The sequence below is a fragment of the Bombus terrestris genome, chromosome 13 (assembly GCF_910591885.1).
Source record: "Bombus terrestris chromosome 13, iyBomTerr1.2, whole genome shotgun sequence".
Lineage (NCBI taxonomy): Eukaryota > Metazoa > Arthropoda > Insecta > Hymenoptera > Apidae > Bombus > Bombus terrestris.
In genome coordinates, this window is record NC_063281.1 from 13,990,837 (window position 1) to 14,003,259 (window position 12,423).

The window sequence follows — 12,423 nt, forward strand, 5'->3', positions numbered from 1 at the left end:
GCAAAGAGGTGAATTATGGTAAGCCATAAAAAGACTCTGCTCGTCCCACAACTAATTCTGATAAATTGCCACGAAATTTTTTACTCCCTCTTCGCCGAAATGAACAGCGAATACAACGCTGCTCGCTTTTTCAATTGTAAGTTTGCGTCTAATCTCTAATCGTAATCGTATCGAGCGTATTCGTATAAGTATAAGTAGCGTTATTTACGCATAGAATGCTTTTCTTTCTTTTCTTTTTTTCTTTTTCGTCGCCACGATCTTCGGTGTTACGTCTATCGATTTCGTTAAAACAAAAAACCTAAGATCAACGAGTAAAAAGCATTACGCGCAGATCGGAATAATAATTAAATAAAAGAGTTAGATTGGCAAAAACGGCGTAATTCGCCGAAATCCGTGGTTTATTTTTTCACCGAGGTATTTATCATACGAATTGCACAATATAACGTGAGTCGTGACCGTTCGATCGATACTCCTCGACGAAGCTCATTATCAACGGCGGGCCTGGGTTATCAGAGTCGCATGGTAAACGTTCGAGTCCGCTGCTCGAGCCTCATACATACGCATAAACCAGTCGCTTAGCAATCGCCGTTACCGCGGCATTCGCTTCTCTTGATTTTTTCTAACCGCTGCCGTGTCTCCGAACTTGGTTTCTATTGGAATCTTAATGACTTTTAGCTGGATTTATCGTCTAGTCTGTCCGTACGCCGTTACATCGATTGTTTTTATCGCGTATTCAGCGAAGGCGTGTAATCGCGTCTCTCGAATAACTTGCGCGTCGGTCGATCGTATAAAAGCCTGGAACAGGCGTGTCTTCGCATCGCTTAATATCGTTCCAAGTATCCAAAATCCATCTTCGATCAAAAAATTCAAGTACGGCTTTCTTCGGCGGAGTAGGCGTAGCACGCGGAAAATTAAATAGGTGGCCGTTGATCGTTAAAGTCGGTTAAACGGGGTTAAACTCTTAATGGCATCGACGCCAAAGCGCGACATTGTTTTCTGAGACGCGCAAAAACCTAGCTGTCCCAGTGTCAGAAGCGAAAACGTTTTTCTTGTCGCGCTTTACAAGCACCGCTGATAAATCCACATTTTTCACCGACAAGTGTCTCCCGTATGTTTAACTTGCACGTATGCTGCGCAGAAGCTTCTCTTCCTCTCGCTGCTTTCTTTTTTCCCCTCTTGTTTCCTACGCTTCTCTCCGCTTTACCTTCTGCTTTCTCGCGTTGTCAATTTTTTCCTTTTATTTTCCGCCTCGTGTCCTTTACTTTATCTCGTATCGTTCGCCCGTATAGCTCGACACTTTACTCGGCTCTTTATCGCCGTTTCTTTCCCCGATTACGATAATTCCGAATTTACGTCGTACGCGTCAACGAATATGCGTAACGAGATAAAACGGCCCATAAGAGATACGAAATAAGCGTTAGAACGCGTTAAAATCCACAAATTTTGTGTCGCGCACGATGAGAATCGAAGCGTTAAATAGCGAGTATTTGTATTCCTACGGGAATAAGCGCGCACGCAGACCCAACACGCATTCCGCTTCCTTCCCCATTTCCATTCCCCTATGGCTTCCTTATTTACTCCCTTTCCTACTCACCCTTTCCCTTTCTATTCTCCGTTGCTCCTTTCCACGATCCCTTCCTCCTTCTTCAGCCTCTCGGCTCATTTACCCTTTGACTTTTTCCTTTTACTCTTCCCCTCTCCTCTTCTCCTTTTTTTACCATTATCCCTCTTTTTCTTCCCTCTCGCACGTCCCACGACTCCCTACAACCGACTCTCCTTATTTACTCCCCCTCCTTCTCTTTCCCACAACTTATCAAGCCATCCTCCTCGTCAGCCATCTCTCATCCTCGCCCACCTCTCCGCGTTTCCGTCCTCTTCTCTCTTTCGTCTTTCACCCGTTCCCCCGGCGAAACTCCGACTCGATGTTCCTTTCACAACACGCTTTCATCCTCCTCGACCGGTCTCCTCTTCTCTGTCCGACCCGTTCGCACCCTGTCCTCCTCTTTCACGCGTTGCACCCGGTTCGCGTGCTTCTTTGTGCGCTGGAATCGTGCGCGAGCGCGAGCGCGCGCGCCTGTGTGCGAGCACGTAAAATACACGTGGGTGTAACTCCAAATGCCCGGTGTACACATGCACGGCCACAGTTTATGGGTATATTTTCTGTACGATGAGAGACGAGAGAAAAAGAGAGGAGGGACAGGAGGAGCAGGAGGAGCAGGAGGAGACAGAGTCCGCCTACCGTAACCTTGCACCGTGGAGTCAAGTGTTGCCAACCACGGTAACTTACCCCGTAACCTAGAGCGATGAAAAATATCTCGCGGACGGATCAGCCCCCTGCGTCGCAGGTAGATCTCTGGCGAGGAGGCGAGGGTCCCGAGTAGAACGGTCAGAAACCAGAAACGAGTCTCGGGCCCCCTTTAACTTAAACTTAAGTACCGAGCGGCCCACACCGCTGATCGCCGGTCCACGGAAACGTTGGATCGAGGGATTTCTTGCGTTACGACCTGACTCGCGGTCATACAGGGTGTTGCGAATGAAGCGGATGAATATCAGGCTCGTACCTTGCGCGCGAAGATACGCGTATAGAGGTATATTAGAAATCGGCGAAGCAAGGCTGAATTATCGAGCTCCTATTATCCGATCGAACTAGTTATCCGATACGTCTTGTCCGCCGATCGTCTTGTATCCCGATGCCTTTCTGCCGCAGAAAACGACAAAACGTACAGCTTCGTTAAAATAGATAGAGACGATCTCGAAATCTTCGAAGCGTCTCCAATTTCAGAAGAGACACGCGCACCACGTAACGCGTTTCATCTATTATTACGCATATATTTGTTTAATTTCTCTAACGAAACCTTACTTCGTCCATCGTTTCAACGTTACGGCTTGTCCCGGTTGCGTGAAACGTCCTGTATACTGTATACTGTATACTGTATACTGTATACTGTATACTCTATACTGTATACTATACGACACATACACGTAGAATTGTTTCGGTGGTCGGAAGTACGTCGGACGAGTCGACAAATTTAGGCGAGATAGAACTCGATCGACAATTTCAACGTACAACTTGTCAGTCTCCAACGATAAATTCTCGAAACCGTATTCACAGGTTGTATAACAGTAAATATTTGTAATTTGGCGCGAACGTAACGAAACAAGTCGGAATACGACGCGCGTCTTGGAAAATATCCGTCGTGCGAGTGCGATCGAACGATGCAATCGTCAAGACACGTTTTATTGTATCACGCGTTCGTTCACCCTTCCTCAATCTCCTTATCTTGCTTATCCTAACTTCGTCGTCGTTGTCGTTGTCGTTGTCGTTGTCGTTGTCGTCGTCGTCGTCGTCGCCACTCTTGCCAGTGATCTTCACGCCGATTCAAAGTATCGCAACTACGTTGAATTTTATTCCGCGTGGTCACGTTTTGTCCTATCTATGACGAAATAATTAATTCTTATACTGACGGTAAAATCGACGACGGATCCTTACCCCAACGCGAGACGATAGGATCGATCAAACGAAGAGAGGCTTAAAAACCATCGTTAAAGGTTGAAGCTACGATCGAACGAATAATTTGATCCGTCTAATCGTTGGTCGAATCGTTGCTAAAACGTAGATATATGATCGACTGATATATACGTAATTCGTGGCGCAGCGAGCGGCGATCGCGTGTCTCCGCACTGCAACGACTGGAAAAACGAAGAAACGAAGGATCGTAGTCGGACCGGTAAAAGGTAAAAAGAAAAACGAAAAAAGGAGAACGGTGGATGGGACAAGTATATTTGAAAATGTAACCGAGTTGAGATCCGGTGGCTCGGAGACGAGAGAGAAAGGGGAGAAACGGGATGAAAGAGAGGAGCAGAGAAGGCTACGAGGAGCAAAGAGGTGGAAGAGGTGGAAGAGGTCGAAGATAAAGGAACAGAGAAAATCGTTGGTGGAAAGAGAAGGTGGGAGTGCATTGTGATAGAAAAAGAGACGAAAATAACGAACGGAATAAGAGTATAAGAAGAGAGGGAAGTTATGCATTGTATATGCTTTCAGGCAAATCGGCAAAGAAAAATAGAAACGTTGTGAAAGAAGGAGAGATCGCTTGTTTCTACCGGCGAGAAGAACCGAGGGGAAAAAACCGAATAGGCAGAGAGACAAAGAGACAGAGAGAGAGAGAGAGAGATGCAGAAACTCTTTCTATGAAATATCTATTAATAAAGAAGATTCGAGTAGACTCGGTTCGTTAATCTATTACCTCGCTTGGGATCGTTCGAGCCTTGGGAACGGAGAAAATCGCTCGATACGTGCTCGGACGATAGGTCGGCGGAAGGAAAAGAACGGGAAAAATGGAGTCATTAGCCGTCTGATCTGAGATCAACGGTCGCGAGAGACATTTAAAAAACTGCTAATTATTGTATAAATCTTTTACGCGACACGCGTACATTCTATTCCGTGTACGATTAAATAAAAGGTTGGATCGAGCGAAATAATATCGAAATACGGAAGATGGAACTCTTTGTTCGTTGTAAGTAACGGGGCTACGACTAATCTGGATATCGAGCAGTCTCGTATCGCATAGGACGAAGAGATTCTTAGCGGTAGAAAAGAAATTGAAATTAACGTATGTACAAGTTGACGATACAAAAGACGAAACAAAGCGGAGAAAGAAATCACGTACGTATACATGGTATATCGTGTGCTGTTCGATCGAGAGAAACGTCGAGAAGAAGGGCATGGAAGCGAGAAGAAAGGAGGAAACGCGAAAGAGGAAAGAGTAGAAGAGAGAAGAGAGAGAGAGAGAGAGAGAGAGCGAAGAGAGGAGAAAGAAGAGAAAGACGAAGGCAAGAGGGAAAAACGATCGACTATAGACGCACGGTTGCACGAGAGACGGAGAGGGAAGGAAAAGAAAGAGAAAGCGGGGGAAAGCGAGACGGACGAGAAGGATGCGAGAGGAACGAAAAGAGAGAAAGAGGAAGGTGGAGGGAGGCAGAGGCGAAGGTAAGTCAAATGTTAGCGAGTGCACGGCGATGGAACGTCTTTAAGACCAAGGAGGGACTTATATAAGAAAGCAAGATGGCAACCGGTTGTCCCTGAGCCACGACCGGCGTTTATTTGCACATTTTTATCTATTTTTCGAGCCGACCAAAAAACTTCGCGCAACCAGTTCGCCCGATGGCGCACATGGGCGCTCCGAGATGCCGAGATTTTTCTTTCCCATGGATGGACGCGTTTTTATTGTCACCGAAGGTGTCGCGCCATTCTCCTTACGCATTCACTTTTATACGAACTTATACCATTGGAACCGAACGCACTCGATTTTCCGTTAACACCGGAAACGCTTATTCCAATTTTTACCCATCTACGATCACGCGATTGTCGTAGATATTTCACGAAATTTCTGCGACTCGTGATACGGCTCCGAATAACGCGGCGATACGAGCCACGCTACGTCCGATAAAATATTACAAAACGACAGCTATGGATAATAACGATAACATATGTTAGATGTAGCAAAGAAACAAAAAGAAAAAAGAAAAAAAAATCGAAAACCCATGGTTCTAGGATCGAGCCGAGTTTACGAATATGTCGCAATACTACAGAAAATGTCACATCGAATCTGATACGAGATTCTTGGTTACTCGGTGCAAATCTTGTACAGTCCTTGAACGGACAGTATTATTCATTCCATTTTTACAGTGATGAAATGGCCATTTAAATGTCTCGCGTTATCTTGTTTCTTGCTTAAGTAATAGCAATACTATTCGTATTTAACGAGGTTGCATGTTTTCGCATTAAATCCACTATTTAATGGCTCTTCTACTTAACGTAAACTCTATATCGCGTCCGCCTGATATCTTCTGTATGATTTTATCGAATCTACCAGATTCTTGATTACATTACATTACAGACTAAAAACTAAAAACTATCGCGTTCGTTTCCTTCCCTGTACTTGCAATTGCTTCCATTTCTAGTACCAGGTTGTGGCAATTTCCTCTATTTCTGAAAGCTTATGAAATTTCCTTTCTATTCTTTCGAAAACTTTGGTAGAATTTTTCTTTCAACGCGATAAACAGTTCGACGAATTCTGTCTCAAAGTACGATACGCTCTTTTAGAAATGTCTCTTTTACGAACGTTTTTCTATTTCCGTAACAATGATACGTCGCCTCGTTGCATCGATGTTTGCATTTAACGAAAGAAGATCACGAGACGCGTCTGAAATTTGCTCGTTCGAAACATAATATTCGCGGTATATCGGCGCAATCGCGAAAACCATAAATTGCAAGAGCAACGAATGCTCGAGATAGTCGATTAAATGCGTCAGCTTATCGTCCATTAAAATCTCTGTATCACAGGCCGAACCGCGGTTCGCCCGAGAAAATAAAATTCAATTAGGAGAGTGGTCAGCGAGAACCCGATGATCCTCCGCTAATCGTAATTATGTAGGTGTGTAGTGCAATGGAACGAGACAAAATGTAACTTGTACTATAATCGGTATTACTTGCAAACATTATCGCGACGAAACATCGTCCCGTTGATGCGATCTTTTGCACGGCCGAACTCTTCCAAGGAAAAGACAAAGTTTCCCGTGGGAAATTAGCGAAGAAAATGGAAGGATGGTGGTGCTCTGTAACCGTTGCCGGCAGATGTCCATCCGGTATCATTTGCATGGGCATCTGCGGAGGTATCGAATGTCCCGTCGTAATTTTCATTCAAACACAAATCACTCGTTGGTCGCATGGCGTATTATTGAAACAAGCAATTCACCCCCTTCCGACGTCGCTCTTTTTCACCGTTTATGTCCGAAGGACCGTACGCCCGATCGTTTGCTCCTCGTGTTTGCTCACATGTGACTGCAACGTCGTGAAAAGACGTATTTGCCTGGCCGACGCGCGCCGCGTATACCAGCTACTAATAAAAAATGATCGACTATAAAGCATATCGGTCGGTTCGATAAGAACGCGTCTTGTTCCTCGTTGTTTTCATTAATCGAAATTTCAATGAATTTTCACGAATAAAAAGTTCGCGTTAAAGTATACGTAAAAACGTTCGTTTTCCCAATTAAAAAAAAAATAATCGACTTTGAAAATAAACGGATCCGTTTATCGATCGGTTAAGAGGGAAGCCTATCTAATGTACGAGTAAATATGAGATCACTGTCGTATAACGGAGCATAAAAACAAGAATTACTCGCAAAAAAACACACGAAAAACACGCTGCTTACTGATAATTTTAATTAAGTCGTTTCTTTGAAATTCTGACACGATACGTTAGGTATTTCGGTTTCTAGAGAGGCCAACCTTGCCGAAATAGAAATATTCATCTTTAAAGTCGAACGTTTCGACGACGCATAATCGCTACAATAAGCAGAGAGAGTATGTATGAGTTTCGAGCCTCGGCGTGTTTACTTTCGAAGGACGTTGTCGCGCTACGAGTACCTTAATCTGCCAGTATCGGATGTTGCATACATTCATATACTTTGGAAGATAACGAATAAAAAAATATTTTACGTTACGTTCGTTCGCGTTACAGCTTGTTAATTATTTCCACTTCGATCTCGCGAGCTAAAACAAGACAAGCGTTTGTATTCTATCTATTTGGTCGACTAAAAGATCTTGAACGAAGATATAGTCTCGTTCGCTTATCCTTAAAGTTACGCGAGCTGGCAAAGAATCCAACAAGATCTCGCAACTCGATGCCGATTCGCGACGATATACCCGTTTCTCGATAACTTTTCCTCTTTGGATCGCATAAGTCAGAGTACTTCTCAAATTCTTTTACGCGTACAAAGTTGTACTAGATTTACAAAGTTAGATTCAAATAATTAACTACGCAAGGAGCAATACCAAACTGCTAATTAAGCTCGTTACGTTCTCTTGACGCGATTGACATCTCTGGTCCGTGTCCTTTGACGCTTTACGTGGGAAACCGAAGCACGTGCTACGATCGCGTTCGCTCGACGCGATTTCGCTCGAGTCTTCCGAAACCAAATGATTTCGAGTAAGAAGAACGTTTAACGAGCGAACGCTCGCGCGTTTCTGTTCATCGGTGCAAAACACGGAGACACGTTCCTACGAATATGCTTACCATTACGTTTTTATAAATTTGTCTCGATCTTTCTTTTCATCGTAGCTCCAGTTTCGTCCGCGATCATCGAACTATCGTCACATCGTCGTTCGAGAGACAACGACTTCCTACCGATTTATCCATTTTAACGCGATCAGTGCGTCGGCATTTCGCTTGCGTTCTTCTTCTAGGGATTGACTGGGTCCTCTATCGCTCTAAATAAATAAATGAATAATAATATTTTGGTGCTTAATAATACCGTGCCACTTAATTTTTATCACACATTAATTACAGGCGTTTTCAATGAAGCGACAAACGCAGATAGTCCGTTTACGTCGATATAAAATATCACGCAAAAAGTATTTCGTTTCACGTAATTCGCGCATCATATTTCGACCTCGAAGGTATCGCCATTTTACGCTCTTACTCACACTTGTCGCACTTTTACGTCGTTTATTTTCCATGCTTATCCAAATAAACGTATTACAACACGAGATAAATGGCACGTATAAATAACTCGTCAACATTATCAGTTTTCTCGTAAAATGAAATATTTTCACGGTAGACCGGGTATCTCTCTCTCTCTCTCTCTCTCTCTTTCTCGTACACGCGTACGATCGAAAGTTTGTAGCGGCGTCGCAAGTACTCGAGAGAATCGAATCGAAACTGACAAGAAATTACTATATTACCAGCTACGCTTCTCCGACGTTATTCGCATTTCCTATCCCATAGCGACGAGTAATTCGATTTTTAATATTTCTCTTGCGACGAATTTATTAGCGTTTGTGAATTTCGCCGAGTTTATAGAAACGTTTATTTAAATACGGATATTACAGATATTTGCCTTTTCCTTGCATTTCTTACAAACCTTTTTACAAACGCGTGACCAAAAGTTTTTCATCTATCGAAACTAGACGCAAAATTACAGAACAGGGAATTTTTAACTGGAAAGAGATCCACGCGACGATTCGAGTCGTCGGCTTTATGCGACCGTTCGCCATCGTCAAGTTCCATAAGCTGCCAGTGGTTGACTCTTTCGATCCACTTTGCATCGAATTGTTACGCATGAAATTATCGTTCCTGCCAAATAATCCGGTATCCAAGTCGCAATTTCCGTCAGATCCTACGAAGCGCAGTTCGTTCGCGTAACTGCGTGGACGAATCTCGTTGATTCTCCGATTTAACGCAATAAATCAGCGTAGCCGTAGCCGCTTCCTTGGAAGCCGGTGATCCGCCGCGGAGCAACTAAAACCACCACGCAAGACTTTAACGCCCTTTTTCGCGTGACGGGCAAATTGCCTATCGATTTGGAAAGTTATAGCGAACCGCGAAAAACACGTTGTCAGAAATAATGAAACGTTCGGAGGTCTTAAAGACACGTTCCGATATTTCTTTCGCGTAACGTGTCGATGTCGCGTGTATCTACTCTTGAGCAATTAGGTTCGAACGTGTTGGAACTTGGAACCGTGGAAAGGCTATTTTATTAAATTTTAATAGTTTTAAACTTTTATTAGTTTCAATAATTTTAACGACACGTTAGTAAACTGCAATCCCCTTATTTTAAATTCGAATTCAATTTCTTGCAAATTCCTTTTCGGAAGTGAAGTGTTTTTCGTCGTTCGACTTAACGAACGGTTCCACGATATCGCTTCGGAGATACGACGACAAGCGCGATATCTCGCAGTCGTTTCGAACGTTTCCAGAGACCTGGAACAGTAGAAAGGAAAGAAAAAGTTGCTTCTAGGCGAGAAGAAATTAGTTAGTCAACCGATAGTACGAGAAATATTTCGTTCGAGTAACGCTTGCGCACGGAATTAACGCGTCGATGGTAGAGGCATCGAGATTGTAAAACGAACCGAAGACGACGAAGGGTTAACGAGCGTTTCTTTGATCGTAGCTGAACGAAACAGAGGGGATACGACAAAAGAGAACGGGACAAGGAAGAGGGAAAGATGGAAAGAGAGAGAGAGAGAGAGAGAGAGAGACATGGAGCCGAGAGTTTAGCTTCGCAGAAATCGACGGAGGAACCGGCGTTCTTTTTCCTCGGCACCTTGGTAACCGAGTAACCAAGTAACCAAGCGACCAAGTAACCACGCGGCAAAGCAGCATTCGCGAGATGCACGAGGGGAGAAACGGCAGATAAGCGCCATAGTAGCGATCTGTCGGCGAGGAAAGAAAGAAGAGGCAAGTTTGGTGGAACGAGGAGAGTCGTTCGGTCGATGGAGGGGGCTGGAGGCGGTGGAGGCAGAAACGTCGGAAGAAGAAGAAGAAGAAGAAACCGAGTGGAAGAGGTTAATGGCCTCTGACACAGTGGTGATAAAGGGGCAACGCAGCGGAGGCGAAACCGCAGAGAATTCGAACCGACTCTGTAGAACACGAGATGAGTAGAACGTGGAACCTCTCTTGGCAAGAGGAACACGGAGCTCTCTAGAGATGACGCCGATAAATATTTTCTAACCCACCGTAGAACAACGACAACGCGATCTTCCTTCGAGATCGTAGCGATCGAGGTGGTAGATATTTGATCAAAGCTGGCTTAAATATTTTCAGTTTCCATAGATGTTAAAAGCACGGTTTATCGCTAGAATCACCAAGCATGTCCAAAATGACGAAACGATATCGAATTCTTTGTTCTTATGATTAATAATAATAATAATAATGATGATGATGATGATGATGATGATGATGATGATAATAATAATACACATTGCAGGGTATAGATAAACGAGACAGAAGAGAAGAAAAAGGTAATAAGATGAAATACAGAATCGACGATTGACGATTACGGACCGCGTTGCAAGCCGATAAAAGAAGAAAAGTCGACGGCGTTATAAAACTGGTTACGATTAAGAAAATCGTATTTGTCGTAATTAGTTGGACGAGGCTTGGGTTTCGAGAGAGCGAAACTTCCAAAGAGAGGAGCAAGAATAAAGACTCGTATTTATACAAATAATAGATCTGTTATGGCGGGGCGTCGTTCGGAGGTCAATAACCTCAGACGCGATCGAGTAACCAAGACACAGAGATCTTTTTGGTAAAATTAACTTATCGAAACACCGCTTCGCAATCTCGAGCAAACTACTTACCGTGGATTATCGGATGGCGCGGCGCATGCTACGTAATAAGCGGCAGAAATTCAGAGTGAATTCAGAGCGAAGAATGCAGGAAGCAATCGATATCGGAAGACGTAACGAGCGAACGGAGCGGTATTTTCCAGTAGCCACGCGGTTACTCTAAACATGGCTTACTTTACGAGGTTTCGCTATTCAGGACCGTGCAAAATTCGATAGCTACTCTAACCAGTACCGCGTTCTATAATCGTCGTTCTAGCCTGTCTGCTTCGTTTCACTTGCCTCGACGAGTCGTCGAAAGCCGTAGAAATCTGGAAAATCTGCGCGAGATACGCGTTATACCGATACTCGGAACTACGAACGCCGAACAAAGCGACTCTCTCTATGTATCCATGGAATCGTCGTCGTGAAATTTCTTTCGACGTCCGAGCATCTCGAACCGTAGTCATCCGCCGATTAACGAGAAAACGACCAACATCCGACGAAACGATTCTCGCAATAGCAACGTCCGATTCTAAAGAGTCGCGTCCGATCATCGTTGCCAAATTTCTTTACGCCATATACTCCCTCGCTAATTTTAGGTGCCTCTCTGAATGATGCTCCAAGGTACATACTACGTATACGTAGCCAACACGTGGCGAGATGGGAGAGGGCGAGCGACCGGAGTGCGACGAGGACAGAGCAGAGAGCCGAGAAAGAGCGGAGAGCGCGAGTTCTCTTTCTCTTGGTCTCTGTTCGCTGTTGGCTCTCGCCCTCGCCAATCTTGCCTGCCTTTTCGGATGTCCACGATCGGCCTCTGCCGGCAGGCAGGTCGACGACCTCGAGGCGATGCACGCGAGGGAAGGACGCGTGGAAAATAGCGGGAAAACTGGCCTAGCTCGACGCTACTCGAACTTTCGATCTCTCGCGATTCGATAAACTCGATCGCCGACAGGTTAGACACGAAGCCGCGTCTTCCGCTCGCGTTTGCTCCGCTGCTCGCTGGTCGGACGCGTTCGTCGCGGCAGATTCGATGAAAAATCAGCGACGCGACAAGCTGCTTTCCTCGTAAATTTTCCACGCTTACGCGTTGCCGCTTTGTTCGTTCGGTGATAATTTCTACCCCGGTCGAGTACGATAATCGAGTACGTCGGCCCATTTTCAGAAACACGTAATACGTCGCGCGTTAAGCATTTGTCGGAGATTGGCAGAAAAACGGCAACTTTCTTTCGCCGACTCGAAATATACATGTTCTCGGCGTTTCTCGTTTAAAAAATCTCTTTATCTCTGGCCTACTTTCCTCTGCACGCTTTTTCTGC

General features: G+C 44.6%; 1 long non-coding RNA gene across 1 annotated transcript; it reads right to left on the bottom strand.

Annotated features, from left to right (window-relative positions):
• Positions 1 to 219: 219 nt before the first annotated feature.
• On the bottom strand, positions 220 to 3,622 carry LOC125386208. Its single transcript, XR_007226175.1, has 2 exons — positions 1,856 to 3,622; positions 220 to 1,761 (listed from the first exon to the last, which is right to left on the bottom strand). It is a non-coding gene; the product is annotated as an uncharacterized LOC125386208 (long non-coding RNA).
• Between the last annotated feature and the right edge of the window lie 8,801 nt (positions 3,623 to 12,423).